The sequence below is a fragment of the Molothrus ater genome, chromosome 5 (genome assembly GCF_012460135.2).
Source record: "Molothrus ater isolate BHLD 08-10-18 breed brown headed cowbird chromosome 5, BPBGC_Mater_1.1, whole genome shotgun sequence".
In the NCBI taxonomy this organism is placed as follows: Eukaryota; Metazoa; Chordata; class Aves; order Passeriformes; family Icteridae; genus Molothrus; species Molothrus ater.
In genome coordinates this window covers 248,169-269,285 of record NC_050482.2, presented here as the reverse complement: position 1 = coordinate 269,285, position 21,117 = coordinate 248,169, and positions in this window count along the sequence as shown.

The following is a 21,117-nucleotide window of genomic DNA, read 5'->3' as shown; positions in this document are numbered from 1 at the left end:
CTCTCTCTCTCTGAGGGTAAACCCCTCTCTCTCTGAGGGTACACCCCTCTCTCTCTCTGAGGGTACACCCCTCTCTCTCTGAGGGTACACCCCCTCTCTCTCTGAGGGTACACCCCTCTCTCTGAGGGTACACCCCCCTCTCTCTCTGAGGGTACACCCCCTCTCTCTGAGGGTACACCCCTCTCTCTCTGAGGGTACACCCCTCTCTCTCTGAGGGTACACCCCTCTCTCTCTCTCTGAGGGTACACCCCTCTCTCTCTCTGAGGGTACACCCCCCTCTCTCTCTGAGGGTACACCCCCTCTCTCTCTGAGGGTACACCCCTCTCTCTGAGGGTACACCCCTCTCTCTCTCTCTGAGGGTACACCCCTCTCTCTCTCTGAGGGTACACCCCCCTCTCTCTCTGAGGGTACACCCCTCTCTCTCTCTCTGAGGGTACACCCCTCTCTCTCTGAGGGTACACCCCCTCTCTCTCTGAGGGTACACCCCTCTCTCTCTCTCTGAGGGTACACCCCTCTCTCTCTGAGGGTACACCCCTCTCTCTCTGAGGGTACACCCCCCCCTCTCTCTGAGGGTACACCCCCTCTCTGAGGGTACACCCCCTCTCTCTCTGAGGGTACACCCCTCTCTCTCTGAGGGTACCCCCTCTCTCTCTCTGAGGGTACCCCCTCTCTCTCTCTGAGGGTACCCCCTCTCTCTCTCTGAGGGTACACCCTCTCTCTCTTTGAGGGTACACCCCTCTCTCTCTGAGGGTACACCCCTCTCTCTCTCTCTGAGGGTACATCCCCCTCTCTCTGAGGGTACACCCCCTCTCTCTCTGAGGGTACACCCCTCTCTCTCTGAGGGTACACCCCTCTCTCTCTCTCTGAGGGTACATCCCCCTCTCTCTGAGGGTACACCCCCTCTCTCTCTCTCTGAGGGTACCCCCTCTCTCTCTGAGGGTACATCCCCCTCTCTCTGAGGGTACACCCCCCCTCTCTCTCTGAGGGTACACCCCTCTCTCTCTGAGGGTACACCCCGCTTTGGGGGGAAATCCTTTACTTTGGGGGCTCTCGCTTTTGGGGGGGTGCATGTCTGTGGTGCGGGTGCGCCCCCCTCATTTGGGTCCCCCCCTTTTTGGGGTGCGCCCCTCTGTTTCCGGTACCCCCTCTTTTGGGTACGCTGCCTTTTTTGGGGAGCAATCCCCTGTTCAGGGCGCCCACCGTGTTCTGGGTGCTCCCCGTTTTTGGGTGCCCCCCCTGATTTCGGGGTTCCGCCCCTTTGGGGGGACACTGCTCCGCTTTGGGCGTCCCTCGGGGTCCCCCTGCCCCGGGTGACTCTGGGGACAGCCCGTAACGAGCCCCGGGGGACGGGGCGGCAAAGCAGCCGCACCTGCGAGCACCTGTGAGCTCCTGTGAGCACCCGGGTGAGCACCTGTGATGGAGCAGCTCTGTGTGCCCTGTCGGCACCAGGGTGAGCTCCTGTGCTCCCCTGTGTGCCCATCTGAGTGCCCTGCCCTCACCTGGGATCCCCTGGCCGCACCTGCCCGCTCCCCTCCGCGCTCGCCCCCCTTGCCCGGGGCTCGGTGCCCCCCGAACTGGGTGCGGGGCCTGCACTGCGCCCCCCGCAGGCAGGGCCGGGCATGGCAGGGCAGGGGGGGCACTGCGCCCCCCCCGGCCAGGGCAGCGCTCCCCGCCCCCTCCAAGGTGACCCCCCCATGTCCACGGGTGACCCCCCCAGCGCAGGGACCCACAGGGGGGCGAACAGAGCCCACCCGAGGCACGGACACGGCACGGACCCCCCCAGAATGAGCCCCCACAATGACCCCCCCCACAATGACCCCATACTGACCCCCCCCACTGACCCCCCTAACACTGACCCACACTGAACCCCCCCACTGACCTCGCCCATATTGACCCACACGACCCCCCATTGACCCCCCCCACTGACCCACAACGACCCCCACTGACCCCCCCCACTGACCCACAATGACCCCCACACTGACTCCCCCACACTGACCCCCCCGTCACGGACCTTTCCCCCGGCTCCGACCCCCGGGACCCCGCGGCACTGCCCCCCCCATCCCGGCACTGCCCCCCGCTCCATCCCGGCACTGCCCCCCCCTCTCACGGCACCCACAGCCCCCCAGTCCCCCCGTGCCCCCCCTTACCTGCCCTCCCCCTGTCCCGCGGGGGTCACCTCGCCCTCCGGGGGCTCTGGGGGCGCTTCCATGGCGGGGGGGGTCCCGGGGGTCCCGTGGGTGCCGGGGGGGTCCGTGGGTGCCGCTGCCGGCGGGACCCGGTGCCGTGGAAGGGGGGGGGACGGGGGGGCGGTGCCGCCCCCTCGGCCCCGCCCACCCCGCGGGGGTTCGGTCGCGACACGGGGGAAACTGAGGCACGGGGCGGGCGGCGCGGGGTCCGCCCCACGCTCGCGGGGAGGTCACACAGGGGGGGTCACACAGGGGGGTCCCTCCCCCGTGCCCCCCCTCCGCCCTCCCCCGCCCCACGGGGTGGGGGTCGCACTCGCAGCCCCCCCGAGCGGCGCAGGGGGACGCGCGTGGGCGCGCGACACGCGGGGGTCGAGGGGGGCTCGGGGGTCGCAGCCTGTGCCCCCCCCGCCCCCCCCGGGCCATTTGCAGCCGCGGCAGCTGCCGGGGATTAACGCGGCCGGGATTAGGGGGGATTTGGGGGGGGCTCGGGGCGGGGGAGGGGCAGGAAGGTAATGGGGGGGCGGTGCTGCTCCGCCCAGCGCTCCCAGTATGAACCAGTATAACCCAGTGTAACCCAGCTGCCCCGTGTGTCCCAGTACAGCGCACTGCGCACAGTGCTCCCAGTACATCCCAGTAGCTCCGTGCTCTCAGAGCACCCAGTTCTCCCGGCACGGCCCAGTACTTCCCAGTATGTCCCAGTACACACCAGTTCGCCGCGCTCCCAGTGCAGCCCGGTGCGCCCAGCGCTCCCAGCACAAACCAGCGCACCGCGCTGCCAGTGTTCCCAGTGCTCCCAGTGTTCCCAGTGCTCCCAGTGCCCCCAGCGCGCCCCGCTGTCCCCGCAGCCCCGGCGCTGCCGGTGGCGGTGCGGCCGCGCGGTGCCACCCTCCGGAGGTGACCCGCCGGTGCCGGTGACCCCGGGGATTAGCGACAAACGCCCGCTCAAGCCTCTTAGCGGGGGCCGCCCACGGCCACGGGGTCACGCGTGGGGGAAGGGCACCCCGGGTGGACCCCCACGGCACCCAGGGGACCCTCGGGGACCCCCGGGGCACCCCAGGGCCCCCCGGGGCTCCGAAACCCCCGGGGGTCACAGAGACCCCACGGCACCCTCGTGGCACCCCGGGGGACGCCCAGGGGACGCTCCGACCCCCCCGGCCCGGGACCCTCCCCACGCGGGGCAGGGGCACCCACGGCCCCTCATGGGGCAGCGCCGCTTAAGGGACGCGGCGCCTTTAAGGGGCGTGGTCAGGGAGACACCGCCCGCAGGGGCGGGGTCACGGGAACGCGGGAATCGCCCAAATGCCACGGGGACCGGGGCAGCGTGAGAACCGGCCGGGATAGCGCAGTGACACCCCCAGTGCGAACCAGGGACCGCCAGGGACACCCGGAGCACCCCAGTGACCCCCAGTAACCCCCCAGAGCCTCCCAGTCCCAACCAATGCATCCCAGTAACACCCAGAGCACCCCAGTGACCCCCCCAGGGACCCACCAGTGTGCCCCAGTGTCACCCCCAGTGCGAACCAGTGACCCCCAGGGACACCCGGAGCACCCCAGTAACCCCCAGAGTCAATCCCAGCCATCCCAGTGAGCCCAGTGACCCCCCCAGTGTCTCCCAGTTCCAACCAGTCCATCCCAGTGCTGCCCAATCCATCCCAGTGCTGCCCAGCTCCCAGTCCATCCCAGTTCCCGGCAGTGCATCCCAGTCCATCCCGGTCACACCCAGTCCCTCCCAGTCACACCCAGTCCCTCCCAGTCACTCCCAGTCCCTCCCAGTCCATCCCAGTTCCCGGCAGAGTGTTCCAGGTGTTTATTGCCGCCCATCGCGCCCCCTCAGCACTCGATGGAGTCCTCGAGCAGCTGCAGCAGCGGGGGGGCCGCTCGGGGGTCGCCCCCCGCCGCCTCCTCCAGGCTCTCCTCGCTCAGCTCCTCCAGCGCGGGCAGCGCCCCCCGCCGCCCGCCCCCGGCCCCGGGGCTGCCCCCGCCCTCCGCGGGTCCCCCCGGGACCTCCCCGGGGCTGGGGGCGCGGGGGGAGCCGGGGCTGCCGCGGGGGGCCGGGGGTGACCCCGCCGGGGCCCCCGCCCCCACGGAGTTGGCCTGGGCTTTGGGGGGCGCCGGGGGCGCCGGGGGCGGCGGGGGCGGCGGGGGCGGCGGCGGGGGGGGCACCTCGCCCACCTCGCTGTAGCCCTCGTTGGGGTAGTACAGGCGGGGGGGGCTCGGGGGGGACTTGCCGGCCTGCACCTGCGGGGGGGACACGGAGGGGTCAGGGGGGTCAGGGGGGCACCCCCACACCCGACACCCCCACGGACCCCCCCCCGCGCGGGGACCCTCCATGGAGCCCCCCTGCACCCCCAGCGCCCCATGGGGTCCCTCCTGCACGAGGACCCTCCCATGGGGACCCCCAGTGCTCCAAACCCTGCCCAGACTGGGGAGCCCCCGAGGGACCCCCCCGGGCACCTCGAACACCCCAGCACAGAGACCCCCCCATGGCCCCCCCAGCACAGGCACCCTCACCCCCCCGCACCCCACCAGCACCCCAATGTCTCCCCAGCACCCGGGACCCCCCGGGAACTCCCATCACCCCGACTCCCCCCAGCAGGACCAGCACGGGACCCCCCCCATGGGACCCCCCAGCACCCTGATCCCCCCCCCCCCCGCCATGGGACCCTCCTGGCACAGGGGACCCCGCATCCCCCTTTTGGGGGGGCTCAGAGCAGGGTGACCCTCCCCCCCTCCAGCAGGTTTTGGGGGTCCCCTCCCTCGCCCCCCACTCACCGGCTGGAACCACCTCAGGCTCTGTGGGGGGGAACGGGGGGGTCAGCTGGGAAACTGAGGCACGGGGGGGGGGGGCTCCCTCCTTCCCGCAGCCCCTTCCAGCCCCCCAGGCCTGGGAACCGCCTTCCTATGGCCCCCCCAAACCAGCAGCGCCCCCATCCCACAGCCCCCCAGACCCAGGAGCCCCCCTTCCTTGCCAGCCCCTCAAAAAGGGGACCCCTTTCCCCCCCGGAGGGTCCCCGGTCCCGCAGCGCCCCCCTTGACCCGGGACCCCTCCCCTGACCCCAGACCCGGGGGTGGGATGAGGGTGCGGGAGGTTCGGGGGTCTGGGGCGGTTTGGGGGTGCGGGGACGACTGGGGGAGCTTTGGAGGTTCGGGGAGGGGTTGGGGGGGCTCTGGGGGCGTGAGGGGCAGGTCGGGGGTGCAGGAGGGTCTCGGGGGGCTCTGGGGGCAGCTCGGGGGATGCAGGAGGGTGTCGGGGGGCTCTGGGGGTAGGTCGGGGGGCTGTGGGGACTCGGGGGGCTCTGGTGCGTGCAGGAGGGTCTCGGGGGGCTCTGGGGGCTCTAGGGGTGCAGGAGGGTGTCGGGGGTCTCGGGAGGAGCAGGTGGGGTGCCCGGGGGCTGGGGGGCCCCTACCACGTTGGGGTGCTTCTCGATGGCGAGCGCCGCCCGGTCCGCCGTGCGCTGCTGCCGCCGCCGCCGCCGCCTCGCCCGCAGCGCCAGGAGCGCCAGCAGGAGCAGCGCCCCGAGCAGGAGCAGCGCCCCCGCGCCCCCCGCCACCGCCCCCGCCGGCACCCCCCGCCCGGCCGCCGGCTCCGACGGGTCCCGCGGGGCTGCGACACGGGGGACACGTCAGAAACGGGGGGGACAAAGCCGGGGACAAACCCCGGCACGGCCCGGGGGGCTCCGAGGGATCCCGGGGGGCGCGGGGAGAGGGGGACACATCACATCCCGGGGGGCGGGAGGGGATCCCATCCCTGGGGTCCCCACGGGGGCGGCCTGGAGATTCTGTCACTGTGGGGAACTTGGGGAAAATCCATCCCTGGGGGGACACAATGCTGGGGGGCTCCTATTCACCGGGCAGGGCTCTGGGGGACACCCCATAACCGGGGGGACACGGTGCTGGGGTGCCCCTCTTCACTGGGAGGGGCTCTGGGGTGACCCCATCCCTGGGGGCAGGGGGTCCCTGGGGGTGTCCCAGTGCCGTGGGGCAGGGGGTCCCTCCCTGTGAAGGGTCCCTGGGGGTGTCCCAGTGCTGTGGGGATGGGGATGGTCACAGAGGGGTCCCTGGGGGGGGGTTTCTGGGGGGGTCCCCCTCCTCCGCACCTGCCTGCCCCGGCCACAGCACCTCCAGCTCCACTGTTGTGTTCGAGGTCTCGCCTGATTCCTCGTCCCGTGCCAGCACCTGAGGGGGAAAGGGGCATGGAGGGGACAGGGGGACGTGGTGAGGACGGGGGGCACGCAGGGACATGGCTGTGGCCCCGGGGGGGGCACACAAGGGCACATGGAGGTGCCCTCAAGCCCCTGTGTCCCCTCTGAACCGCCCCGTGTCCCCTCTCTGGTGCCACCCAGCCCTTGGTGTCCCTCTGGCACCCACAGCCTCCAGCCCCACCGTGCCCACCCAGTGCCCCCCAACCCTCCCTGGCTCCCCCTGCCCCCCTCACCTGCAGGCTGTAGCTCTGCCCGGGATGCAGCTGATCCGCCTGGGCCACCAGGAGCCCGTTGGGCATCACCTGGAACAGCTGCTGGCTCTGGTTGGCGCCGTGGCTCAGGGTGTAGCGCACCCGGGGATTCACCCCCTGCGGGCCAGGGGGGTCAGCTCCTGCCCACATCCCCCGGGCAGGTACCTGATGGCTGCCCACTCCTCTACCTGTGATCCCCACCTGCATCCCTACAGCATCCCTCCCTGTGATCCCTACCTGTGATCCCTACCTGTGACCCCTCCCTGTGATCTCCACCTGTGATCCCCACCTGTGATCCCTATCTGTGATCCCTACCTGTGATCCCCGCGATCCCTACCTGCATCTCTACCTGTGATCCTCCCCTGCATCCCCACCTCTGATCCCTACCTGTGATTCCTACCTGCATCCTCTCTGCCTCCCTACCTTCAATTCACCTGCATCCATCCCTGCCTTCATCCCTACCTGCACCACTCCCTGCGCCCCGCCCGCCCCTACCTGCACTCCCTGCTCACACCTTGTCTGCAGCCCCACCTGCCCGCGCCCCCTGTCCCGCTCACCTCGGGGAAGTCGGGGTCGTGTGCGCGGAGGGCGAGCACCTGCCCGCCGAAGGTGAGCAGCAGCGCGGCGCGGCGCGGGGCCGCGGGCACGAACGCGCGGTACCGGGCGCGGGGGAAGCGCGGCGGGTGCCGGTTCGGGGCCAGCACCCGCACCAGGGCCCGCGCCACCGCGTACTTGGAGGGGTCGTTCACCTGCGAGGCCTGGGGGGCACGGGGGGCACGGGGTGGGGAGGGACACACGGGACACCCAGGTGTTACCCACTGCCACCCGCTCCCTGCACCCACGGGGGCTTCCCGGAGCACCCCGGGCAGCTCCCACCATCCCAGGGAGCCCCATCCCCCTGGGGACCCCCAGCCCGGGCCTCCCCATCTCCCTGGGGACCCCCATCCCAGCCCCCCCATCTCCCCGGGACCCCCATCCTAGCCCCCCCATCTCCCCATCTCCCCCGGTACCCCCCATCCCAGCCCCCCATCTCCCCCGTGCCCCCCACCCACCATGACGCTGAGGCAGATCTCGGGGGTCTGGCGGCTGCTCTCCACCGCCCGCAGCAGCGTGATGGCCCCGGTGACGTTGTCGATGTGGAACCTGCTGCTCTCCTGGCCTGGGGGGGCGCAGAGATGGGGACCCCCGAGACCCCCCCCCTCCCCCGCCTCCTGCCCCGGGGCACTGTGGGAAACTCCCCCTGGGGCAGCCCTGAGCGAGGTCCCTGATGTCCCCCCCTATCCATTCCTGGACCCCCATGGCGAGGGGGACCCCCCTTATTTTGAAGGGGGGGAGGGCGTTATTAACCCTTTGAACCCCAGTATGGAGGTGGTTTAACCCCTCTGGTGCTGGAGCACCCTTGGGTGCCCCAGGGGCTGACCCCACCCCCCCACGCCGGAGGGGGGATTAGGGCCCCCCCAGCTCAATCCCTTTATTCAATTTGCCCCGGTGGATCTGGCAATTGGATTGTGCTGAGCCCCCCACACAGGGGCCCCAGGCAGGGACACCCCCAGTGTAGGGACCCCCCCCCACCGTACAGGGACCCCGGCAGTGCCAGGGACTGGCGGGCACAGGGCGGCCCTGGGACCCACCGCGGGCACCATGGCCCCCTCTGACCCCCCATGTCCCCACCCCCCCCACATCCCTGTCCCCACGCGTGTCCTTGTTGTGGTGTCCCGCCCCCGTGTTCCTGCCCACGCGTCTGTGCCCACCTGTGTCCCTGTGTCCCCACCTCCCTGTCCCGCTGTGTCTGCGTGTCGCTGCCTCTCGCGTCCCCGACCGCCGCGTTCCCCCGTGTCCCCCGTGTCCCCCCGTGTCCCCCGTGTCCCCCCGTGTCCCCTACCTGCCAGCAGGGAGTAGGTGATGGCCGCCCGCAGCCCCCTGTCCCCGTCCTCGGCATAGACGGCGCCAGGGCTGAAGCTCAGGGGACCGCCCTGGGGACAAGGAGGGGACAGGAGGTGTCCGGCTGAGCCCTGCAGGCCCCCCCACCCTGACCCTGACCCCGCGGTGTCCCCAGGGCCCCGTGTCGCACCTGGAGCTGTCCCTCGGTGACGTTGGCGGTGTAGACGGGGCTGGTGCAGACCGGGGGGCTGTGGGGGGCGCGGGGGGTGCAGGGCAGGAACTGGGGGTACTGGTCATCCCCGTCCAGCACATTGACCCGCACCCGCGCCGAGGCGTTGAACCGCTCCCGGGTGTTCATCTCCTGCGGGAAAAACGGGGCACGGGCCCCCCAAAACCTGCTGGGGGGGCACACAGAGCCACAGGGACCCCCACGGCACGGGGACACCCCGGGGGGCTCGGGAACCCCCAGGGAACGGGGACCCCACTGCATGGGGACCCTACTGCACGGGGACCCCATGGCACAGGACCACACATGCACAGGGACCCTCAGGGCATGGGGACACAGCAGGGACCCCCACGGGACAGGGCCCCTCATATAAAGGGCACCTCAAAGGACGGGGACCCCACTGCATGGGGACCCCACAGGCACAGGGACCCCCACGGGACAGGGCCCCTCGTGTAAAGGAGACCTGGAGGGACAGGAGCCCCCAGCCCCAGGTGGGAGTGGGGGTCCCTGGGGGGCCGTGGGTGCCGGGGGGGGCCGGGGCGGGGGCGAGGGGCGGGGCGCTGGAGGGGGGAGCGGGCGCAGGTGGCCCATTAAGGAAATGAGGGGGATTGAGGGCAGGTGACGGGATCACGTCACCCCCAATTAGCGGGGCCGGCGGGGACGGGCAGCGGGCGTGGGAGGGCGGGGGGGACCCCACCTGTGCGACCCACCCGCGGCACGGCCGTGACCCCGAGAGGTGCGGGGGGCACGGGGACCCCAGACCCGCGGACGGGGGCTCTGCGGGGGCTCTGCGGGGGCTCTGCGGGGCTGGGGTCCTGAGGGCGGGCAGGGGTCTCGTAGGGTTCTGCACCGGGGTCCCCCAAGTGGGGGGCTCACAGAGGGGGCCCCACGTCCGAGCGCCTCGGGTGAGGGTCCCACGGCCATGGGGAGGGACGGGAGACGCGGGGGGGTCCCGGGGCGGGCGGGGGTCTCACCACGGCGGTCACGACCACCTCGAGGTGCCGCCGGCTCTCGAAGTCGAGGGCCCGCGCCAGCACCACGCGGCCGCTGTTCGGGAGGTCGATGCGGAAGAAGCGGGCGTCGGGCTGGGGGGGGTCGGTCAGGCCGGCAGATGGCCCCGGCCCCCCCGCGCCCCCCGCCCCCGCCCCGGCTCACCGAGGCCGGCTCGATGACGTACATGAGCGTGTCCCCGTCCGCGTCCTCGGCCTGGGCGCTGAACACCACCGAGTGCACCGGCGCCAGCTGCCCGCGGCGGTCACCGGGGAGCCGGGACACCCCCGGGGCCGCCAGTGCCCCCCGGGGCCGCCGAGACCCCGTGCAGAGCCCACACCCCATACAGAGCCCACACCCCGTGCAGAGCCCACACCCCGTCCAGGGCCCACACCCCGTGCAGAGCCCACACCCCATAGAGCCCACACCCCATACAGAGCCCACATCCCATAGAGCCCACACCCCGTGCAGAGCCCATACCCCATACAGAGCCCACACCCCGTGCAGAGCCCACACCCCATAGAGCCCACACCCCATACAGAGCCCACATCCCATAGAGCCCACACCCCGTACAGAGCCCACACCCCATACAGAGCCCACACCCCGTGCAGAGCCCACATCCCATAGAGCCCACACCCCATAGAGCCCACACCCCATAGAGCCCACACCCCATAGAGCCCATACCCCATACAGAGCCCATACCCCATACAGAGCCCACACCCCGTACAGAGCCCACACCCCATAGAGCCCACATCCCATAGAGCCCACACCCCGTACAGGGCCCACACCCCGTCCAGGGCCCACACCCCGTACAGAGCCCACACCCCATACAGAGCCCATACCCCATACAGAGCCCACACCCCGTACAGAGCCCACACCCCATAGAGCCCACACCCCGTGCAGAGCCCACACCCCGTGCAGAGCCCACACCCCGTCCAGGGCCCACACCCCGTACAGAGCCCACACCCCGTGCAGAGCCCACACCCCATACAGAGCCCATACCCCATACAGAGCCCACACCCCGTACAGAGCCCACACCCCATAGAGCCCACACCCCATAGAGCCCACACCCCGTGCAGAGCCCACACCCCATAGAGCCCACACCCCATAGAGCCCACACCCCGTGCAGAGCCCACACCCCATAGAGCCCATACCCCATACAGAGCCCACACCCCATACAGAGCCCACACCCCATAGAGCCCACACCCTGTGCAGAGCCCACATCCCATAGAGCCCACATCCCATAGAGCCCACACCCCGTGCAGAGCCCACACCCCATACAGAGCCCACACCCCATACAGAGCCCACACCCCGTACAGAGCCCACACCCCATACAGAGCCCACACCCCATACAGAGCCCATAGCCCATAGAGCCCACACCCCGTACAGGGCCCACACCCCATACAGAGCCCACACCCCATACAGAGCCCACACCCCATAGAGCCCACACCCCGTACAGGGCCCACACCCCATAGAGCCCACACCCCGTACAGAGCCCACACCCCGTACAGAGCCCACACCCCATACAGAGCCCACACCCCATAGAGCCCATACCCCATACAGAGCCCACACCCCATAGAGCCCACACCCCATAGAGCCCACACCCCATAGTGCCCATACCCCATACAGAGCCCACACCCCATAGAGCCCACACCCCGTACAGGGTCCACACCCCATAGAGCCCACACCCCGTACAGAGTCCACACCCCGTACAGAGCCCACACCCCTAAACACCCACTATGGTCCCCAAACACACCCTGCATCCCCAAACACCCCTGAGCTGCCTCGTGGGGGTCACCAGGGGTCCCCCAACACCCCCAGCACCCACGAACACTCCCAATATCCCCATTCCTGCTTTTGGGTGTCCCCATCCCTCCTGGGCATCCACCTGGCACAAGCTGTCCCTGTGCCCATGCCCATCACTGTGCCCATGATCCCGACCTCCCTGTCCCCGTGCCAGTCCCCAGTCCATGCACACAGCCATCCCTGTCCCAGTGCCCATCCCCATCACCGTGACCCCGTGCAGGACATGTCACCCCCCTGTCACCTCGCTGACGTTGTGGGTGAGCACAGTGGCCCCCTGGAAGTGGGGCCGGTTGTCGTTCTCGTTGAGGACCTGGACGATGATCCGGAACTCGACCTGCCAGGGCCGTGGGGAGGGACACAGGCAGTGACCAGGGTGGCACTGGGCCCCCAGAGCCCCCCGGGGTCCCCACTGCGTGCGGCCCTACCGGGGAGGAGCCGTCCTCGGCACACGTCAGGGCCACCATCAGCACCGGGGACTCCAGCTCCTGCGGGGACAGGGGACAGCGGGACATGGGGGGACAGGGCGGACAGGGGGGCTGCCCCACGGGGACATGCTGGGGTCCCCAGCCAAACGGGAGTGTCCCATGGGGTGGGGCAGGATGATCTGGGAGGGAGGGGCTGTGGGATGGATGGGCACGGGATGGGCACGGGATGGGCACGGGATGGGCACAGGAGGATGGAATGGACATGGGATGGACATGGGGAAGGACACAGGAGGAGTAGGGGATGGACATGGGGATAGACACAGGGGTACAGGATGGACACAGGATGGACATGGGAGGAGTACGGGATGGACACGGGATGGATGGAGGATGGATACAGGATGGTCAGAAGAAGGAGGATGAATGGAACGTGGACAGATGATGGTAGACCCAGGATAGATGGAGTATGGATGACAGACAAGGATGGGCACTGAGGGATGGAGGGATGTGCACAGGATGAATGGAGGATGGACACAGAAGGATGCAGGATGGACAGATGGACACGGGATGGACACAGGATGAATGGAGGATGGACACGGAAGGATGCAGGATGGAGGGATGGATGGTGGAGGTAGATGGACACAGGTGGGTGGAGGATGGACGCAGGGTGGACAGGGGTGGATTCAGGACAGACAGCAGACGCAGGACGGATGCAGGATGGACACGGACAGACACCCGACGGACACAGGACGGCTGCAGCGGGACAGGGGCCGGGGGTGTCCCCGCGGTGTCACCTCGCGGTCCAGCGCCCGCCCTGCCGACACGTTGAGGCGGACGCTGCGCCCGTCCAGGTAGAACCAGGCGGCGTCGGCGCCCACCAGGCAGAGCTGGAGGCCGGCGCCGCCCCCCGCGCCCCCCGCGTCCCCCGGCGGGGGCAGCCGCGCCACCAGGCTGCCGTGCGCGCTGTTCTCCGCGATCTCCGTGAACAGGTTCCCGAAGCCGCTGCAGCCGTCGCCCCGGGCTGCCGGGGGTGGCACACGGGTGTCCGTGGCGGGGTGGCCCCGCGGGTCCCCATGTCCCACTCCTGGCCCCCTCTCCAGCTCCTGCCCTGCCCGGTCCCTGCTGAACCCCCCCGGGTCCCTCGTGTCCCCAGCATTGCCGCTGCCCCCCTCGGTCCCCCCGTGTCCCCAGCAGCCAAATCCCACTCCCTGCACCCCCAGCATGGTCGCTCGCGTGCCCCCAGGGTCCTCGTCCCCGAGTCCCGGTCCCTAGGACACCAGTGGGCCATCAACCCCAGTGTCCTGCACTCGGGCGACATCTTTGGGTGCCCCCCAAGGTCCCCCGTGTCCCCGTGCCCTGGGTCCCACCTCTCACGGTTGCCACTCCCAGGGTCCCCTCCCAGGGTCCCCACCGGGTCCCTCCCAGCCCCGGTGTCCCCCCCAGGTGTCCCCAGGTGCTCACCTGAGGCCAGGTGCAGCGCCAGGCAGGCGGCCAGGAGCGCCGGGCAGGACGCGGCCGCCATGGGGACACGGGGACCTCGGGGGGCGCCTGCGGCGGGGGAGGGAGGAGCGGGGCTGCCACCCCCGGCCCCGCCGCCCTGTCCCCAGCCCCCTCCGCAGTGTCCCCGCGGCCGGGCAGCCCCGGTGAGAGCGCTGGCACCACCCCGGGGTCCCCTTTCCTGGGTCCCTGTGCCCGTGTCCTCATCCCTGTCCCCCTGCCAGCTGCCCCCTCCTGGGGTCCCCGGCGCTGTCACCGCTCCGGGCTCCCGTTCCCCTGGCACTCCCGTGCTCGGCTGTCTCTGCCCGTGTCACGCACCCGGGCCGCCGTCCCCTTCCCCAGGACCCCGGGGCGCTGTCCCTGTCCCCGGTGCGTGTCCCCAGGGTGTCCCTGTCCCCACCCGAGGGTCTCACCGGCAGGTGCCAGGCCGGCACCTCGCCCCGTGTCCCCCCCCGTGTCCCCCGGGAGTTGTCCCCGGGTCCCCTTGACCGACCCCACTCGTGTCGCCCCCTCCCCGCGCACTGTGCGGGTCCCCAGCCCGGGGGTCTGCAGGGGGACCCCCGGCGCTGCCCGCGCTCGGCAATGGCAGCCATATGGCGCCCCCCCTCCAATTAGCGGCAGGTAATTAATTAGGGCGGGGGAAGGGGGGGCGCTCCCCGTCTGCCACCCCCGGCCCCGCGGTGCGGGGTCCCCTGTGCTGCTCCCCGGGACCCTCTCCCTGCTGGAGGGGGGCACAGGAGGGGTCGGGGGGGGCTCCCGTTCCCACCCTGCGCTCCCCGGGTGCCGCCCGCCCGTGTGCCCCCCCTGGCAGGGCCCCCGGTGTCCGGGACCCCCCCCAGCCCGGGACCCCCTCCCGGGGACCACGGCCCCCCCCAGTCCCTCCCCCCGCAGCCCCCGGCCCCCGCCCCCCCGTACCTGCCCGGCGCCGCCGCCCCCGGCGCTGCTGCCCCGGCCCGGCGGCACGGGGGGGGCGGGGGCGGGACCGGGCGGGGCCGCGCCGGGGGCGGGGCTGACCCGGGACTGCGGGGCTGACCCGGGACTGCGGCCTGGCAGCGAGTCCTGCCCGGCCTGGGCTCGCCCCGGCGGGATCTGCACCGCCCGGGCATCACCTGGGCAGCACCCGGGCATCACCTGCACCGCCCGGGCATCACCTGGGCAGCACCCGGGCATCACCTGCACCGCCTGGGCATCACCTGGGCAGCACCCGGGCATCACCTGCACCGCCTGGGCATCACTTGGGCAGCACCCGGGCATCACCTGCACCGCCCGGGCATCACCTGGGCAGCACCCGGGCATCACCTGCACCGCCTGGGCATCACCTGGGCAGCACCCGGGCATCACCTCCACTGCCTGGGCATCACTTGGGCAGCACTGGGGCATCACCTCCACTGCCTGGGCATCACTTGGGCAGCACCCAGGCATCACCTGCACCGCCTGGGCATCACCCGGGCAGCACCCGGGCATCACCTGCACCGCCTGGGCATCACCTGTCCTTCCTGAGCATCACCTCCACCCCCTGCTCAGCCTGGGCACCACCTGGGCACCGCCCGGGCGGGGTCTGCAGCGCCTGGGCACCACCTGTATCACCTGGGTAGCACCTGGCCACCACCTGGGCATCACCTGGGCACCACCTGTCCTGCCTGGGCACCGCCTGTGCACCGCCCGGGAGGGATCTGCACCACCTGGGCATCACCTGGGCACCACCTGGGCATCACCTGGGCATTAGCTCTCCTGCCTGAGCATCACCTGCACCACCTGCCCAGCCTGCGCACCACCTGGGCACCACCTGGGCAGCACCTGTATCGCCTGGGCATCACCTGCATCCCCTGGGCATTACCTGGCCCGGCCGGGCACCACCTGGGCAGCACCTGCATCACCTGCCCTGCCTGGGCATCACCTCCCTCCTTGCTTCTCTTGTGCCAGGGTCGAGTCTCAGGTCAATGCTGTGTTCTTGTGGGGGTCAGTGCCCGTCAGCTCAGAAAGTTCAGAATTCTCAGCAGCCAGGGTTCCAACACCTGGGTATCACCTGCTGGCACCTGCCTGGGCATCTCCTGTCCTGCCCTCAGCCCTCGCTGCCCCGAGCCCCACCTGCCCCACCTGCCGTGCCTGGGGATCACCTGCGTGCCCCATCCCTGCCTGCACTGCCTGATTCAGGAGATGTCACCTGTCTGTGCTGCCTGGGAGCATCCCCTGTCACCTGCCTGCACCATTTCTGCCACCTGCCTGTGCCTGGGGCTTTCCCTGCCCACCTGGGCTGTCCCCTGCCCACCTGGGCCATCCCCTGCCCACAGTACCTGCCCTGCCTGCCCCGCTGGGCTGTGCATGACCTGCCCGTGCTGCCTGCGCAGGTGTGGGCCCAGGGAGGGGTGTGACACCCCTGTGCACACCTGGGACAGCGTGTGACACCCCTTGCACACCTGAGGCCCTGAGGCTGGCCGGGGGTGTGGCCCCTCCTGGCACTCTGGCGTGTCCCCGCTGAGCCAGCGCCATAATCCGATTTGGGGACAAAGAGGATGAGCTGGGGGAGGGGGAAGTGACACGGGGGCCACCAAGGGGGGGAGTGCGGGTGTGAAAATGAGGTGAGAGTGTGTGTGCAGGTGTGTGAGACACCTGTGTGTGTGTGCAGGTGTGTGAGACACCTGTGTGTGAGACACCTGTGTGTGTGTGCAGGTGTGTGAGACACCTGTGTGTGAGACACCTGTGTGTGTGACACCTGTGTGTGTGTGACACCTGTGTGTGTGACAGAGGTGTGTGTGACACAGGTGTGTGTGCACAGGTGAGTGAGCCAGCTCTGTGTGTGTGTGTGGAGCACGAACAGCGTTATTTCAACACGAACGGGGCTGCGGCACGGGGGGCGGCACGGGAGGGGCGGGGGGACGGAGCGGCCCCGGGGCTGCGGCCGCCTCGGGCCCCGCGGCGGCGACCGAGCCCGAACGGAGCGGGCCGGGGCCGCGTTCTGCAGCCAGAACCGCGTCCGCTCCGGCTGCGCTCAGCCCAGCTGGTTCCTCAGGAACTGCAGGAAATCCCTCAGCAGGTTGCAGAACTGCACCAGGCTCTGGTACGGCACCGAGATCAGCAGGAGCCTGTCCGGATCCGGTTCCGGTTCTGGTTCCGGTGTTGGCGCCGGCTCCTCGGGCACCGGGGGGATGGCTGGCCCCGGTGCTGGAGCAGCTGTTCCTGCTGGGAGCAATCCCACCTGGAGCAGGGTCTGGGTGCTGAGGCCCCGTCCCAGGGCTGTTCCCCCATCCCTGTCCCGGGCTGGAACTGCCGGGATCGCCCAGGGGCAGCTCCTGCACTCGGCCTGAGACGGGCAAAGACCGGGCACAGACCCAGCACAGACCCGGCACAGACCCGGCACAGACCCGGGCACAGACTGGACACAGACCCGGCACAGACCCGGCACAGACCCAGCACAGACTGGGCACAGACCCAGCACAGACCCGGGCACAGACTGGGCACAGACCCGGGCACAGACTGGGCACAGACCCAGCACAGACCCGGCACAGACCCAGCACAGACTGGGCACAGACCGGACACAAAGCCAGCACAGACCCAGCACAGACTGGGCACAGACTCGGCACAGGCCCAGCACAGACCGGGCACAGACCGGGCACAGACCCAGCACAGACCCAGCACAGACCGGGCACAGACCCAGCACAGACACAGCACAGACCGGGCACAGACCGGGCACAGACACAGCACAGACCCAGCACAGACCGGGCACAGACACAGCACAGACCCGGCACAGACCCGGCACAGACCGGGCACAGACTGGGCACAGACCCAGCACAGACCCGGGCACAGACCGGGCACAGACCCAGCACAGACCCAGCACAGACCGGGCACAGACCCAGCACAGACACAGCACAGACCGGGCACAGACCGGGCACAGACACAGCACAGACCCAGCACAGACCCGGCACAGACACAGCACAGACCCGGGAACAGACCCGGCACAGACCGGGCACAGACCCGGCACAGACACAGCACAGACCGGGCACAGACACAGCCCAGACCCGGGCACAGACCCGGGCACAGACCCGGCACAGACACAGCACAGACCGGGCACAGACCCGGCACAGACACAGCACAGACCCAGCACAGACCGGGCACAGACACAGCACAGACCGGGCATAGACCGGGCACAGACACAGCACAGACCGGGCACAGACCCAGCACAGACTGGGCACAGACACAGCACAGACCGGGCACAGACCGGGCACAGACACAGCCCAGACCCGGGCACAGACACAGCACAGACACAGCACAGACCGGGCACAGACACAGCACAGACCCGGCACAGACCCGGGCACAGACCCGGGCACAGACCCAGCACAGACCGGGCACAGACACAGCACAGACCGGGCATAGACCCGGGCACAGACTGGGCACAGACCCGGGCACAGACCCAGCACAGACCCGGCACAGACACAGCACAGACCCAGCACAGACTGGGCACAGACCCGGCACAGACCCGGCACAGACACAGCACAGACCCGGCACAGACCCAGCACAGACCCGGCACAGACCGGGCACAGACCGGGCACAGACCTGGGCACAGACCCAGCACAGACCCGGCACAGACCAGGCACAGACACAGCACAGACCCGGCACAGACCCAGCACAGACCCGGCACAGACCCGGGCACAGATACAGCACAGACCGGGCACAGACACAGCACAGACCCGGCACAGACCCGGCACAAACCCAGCACAGACCGGGCACAGACACAGCACAGACCGGGCACAGACCGGGCACAGACACAGCACAGACACAGCACAGACCCGGGCACAGACCGGGCACAGACGCAGCCCTCATCTGCTCCGGCTCAGTAGTGGGAAACCAGCAGGTGGCATTGGTAAGAACACACTGACCAGGACACTCTGACCAGGACACTCTGACCAGGACACACTGACCAGGAGAGGCTGACCAGGACACAGTGGTCAGGACACGCTGACCAGGACACGCTGACCATGACACATTGATCAGGTCACAAACATGTCCAGGCCAGCAGAGTCTCTGTGCTCGTCACCTTTAGGAACTGAGGGCTCAGGGCTCAGGCTGGCACAGAGAGCCCAGGACACGGCGTGGCCCTGCCCACCACAGCTCGGGATCCTGGGCCCTCGGTGCCACCCAGGCAGTGTCACCTGCCCTGGGAGAGGCTGGGCCACCAGCTTTGCATGTAGCCATGGTGGTCTGCCCACGTGCATGCTGTGGGCTGGTAGAGCAACCAAACCTCGTTAATGGCTTAATTGGCCTCACCCAGAGGGGAGGCTGGCACTGCCTGGACGATGTGCCCCGACCACCCTCCTGGGAGCTGCTCAAGGTAAAGATCAGTTCCACTCCTGCATCTTTGGCCTTTCCTGTCACTGACACCCAGCATCATGGGCCAGATCTCCAGGCTATCAAAAATATAATTTCCATTTCTGATTGGTGGTTAATTATTTGTTTGTGCTGTGTGAGCTGGGTGTGATGACGAGGCTGGGTGTTAATTACCACGGCTCCTTCCTGCCTGGCTGAACCCGTGCCCTGGGGCACCTGAATGCTCCAAGCTCCATCACCGGGAGCTGAGCAGAGATTGCCCCAGCTCGGGGTGACACCAGCACCATTGCACTGCTGAGCACCCAAACTCAGTATCCCACAGTGGTGGCCTGACCTGTGACCCACCAGGGAAATCGCAATTGCAGATGGACTGGCCATGGAATCATGGAATCTCAGGCTGGTCTGAGTTGGGAAAGAGCAAGAGATGGCCTTGTCCCAGCACCTGCCATGGGCACCACCACGAGGTGACAGGGGGGCTGTCCCAGCCTGGGCAGAGGGAGCGAGCACCACTGGCCTCAGAAGCCACCTCATCATTACTCAACAGTGATTGTGAGGGAAAGGAAATTAAAGGAGTTTTTCCCCAAAGTCCTTTTCAATCCAGTTTCCCTGCCTGCCGACACAATGGGTTTGACTCCAGGCTCATCACCAAACCAGCACTGAGATGAGGAACAAGGTGGAGTCATAACTCCAGGGAAACGCCCCATCCCAAAATTACATTGATTGAGGTGAGGAACAAGGTGGGATCAGAGCTTCAGGGAAACCCCCCATCCCAAAATTACATTGAGGTGAGGAACAAGGTGGGATCAGGGCTTCAGGGAAACCCCCCCATCACAAAATCCCACCACAGCTGCAGCTGGAGTTTTCTCATTGGACATTGGGGGCCAGCCAGAGCCCCTCTCACGTGTGCCCACCCCTCCTGCAGCCGTGTTGGAGCCGCCCAGGATGTGCCCATCACTGCCAGCTGGGGCTGGCACAGGGCAGGGTTTGGGGACAAATCCCTGTCCCGGGATGTGCCCATCACTGCTGGCCAGAGCTGGCACAGTGTTTGGGCACAATTCCCTGTCCTGGGATGGGCCCATCACCGCCAGCTGGGGCTGGCACAGGGCAGGGTTTGGGGACAATTCCCTGTCCCTGTGCAGCTCAGGGGGAGCAGTCCCTTGGCCAATGTCACCCTGTCCCTTGGCCAATGTCACCCTGTCCCTCCTGAGGCTCCCGTGGGTACAGACCTGTGAAAAACGCCAATCACTTGTTTTTAAAATTTTAAAAGTTTAATAGTAATGAAATGGTTATAAAAATAGTAATACAATTAGAGTAATAATGATTTGGACAATTTGAATTAGGACAATACGAGGCAATAAGAACAAAGTGTTACAGACAGTCCGGGTACCTTTTCTGGGCAAAATAAGCCTGAAAAGGACCCACGTTAACAGAGGATTGACCCTTAAAAGCAACAGCCTGTTGCACATTCATACACCTCATCTGTGATGCATAAATTCCATTCAAACACAGGATTCTGTCTGGGCAGTGGCAGCTGCTTCCTCTGAATGCTGACAGCATCTCCAGGGCTGAGCGAGGCAGGCAGAAGTTCATTTCTCCTGATAAGAGGGCAATAAATTCTCTTTCTCTGAAAGATTCAGGTGTCCTGTGGCTGCTATCTCAGTGCGAGTCCTTTCTTTAGGAAAAAAGTATCCTACATAGCATAGTTTCTATTTTAACATTTTGTTATAACCTAAAACTCTATTTACCACACTACTTAAGAGAATTGATACAGCATTACTTTCTAACACATACAATATTCACTTTAATATTTGCGAAAAGCCAATGATAAAATACGCATTTTTCACAGGGGGGAGCCCTCGGGGGCAGCAGGACCCCCGTGGGATGGCCCGGGGGGGCTGGGACAGTGGGACCCCGGGACAGGCCAGGGGTGTGAAAAGTGCATATAATATGGCTCTACACAGATATTTGCTATGTGTATTTTGATGTATTGATTAGCAGTGCTGTATTAACACTTAAATGTAGTCTTGTAGTTAAAAGGTAACTTTTGTAGTTAAAATACGAACTATGTGAGATTTTTTTTTTAAGAAAAGAATGAGGCACTCACACTGAGCAGCCACAGGATACCTGAATCTTTCAGAGAAAAAGAATTTATTGCCCCATTATCAGGAGAAATTAACTTCTTCCAGTCCCGAAGGCGATGTTAAGATTAAGAGGAAGAAGCTGCCACTGACCAGACAGAATCCTGTTTTTGAATGGAATTTATGCATCATGGATGAGGTGTATGAATATGCAACAGGTTATTGTTTTTAAGGGTCAATCCTCCGTTAAGGTGGG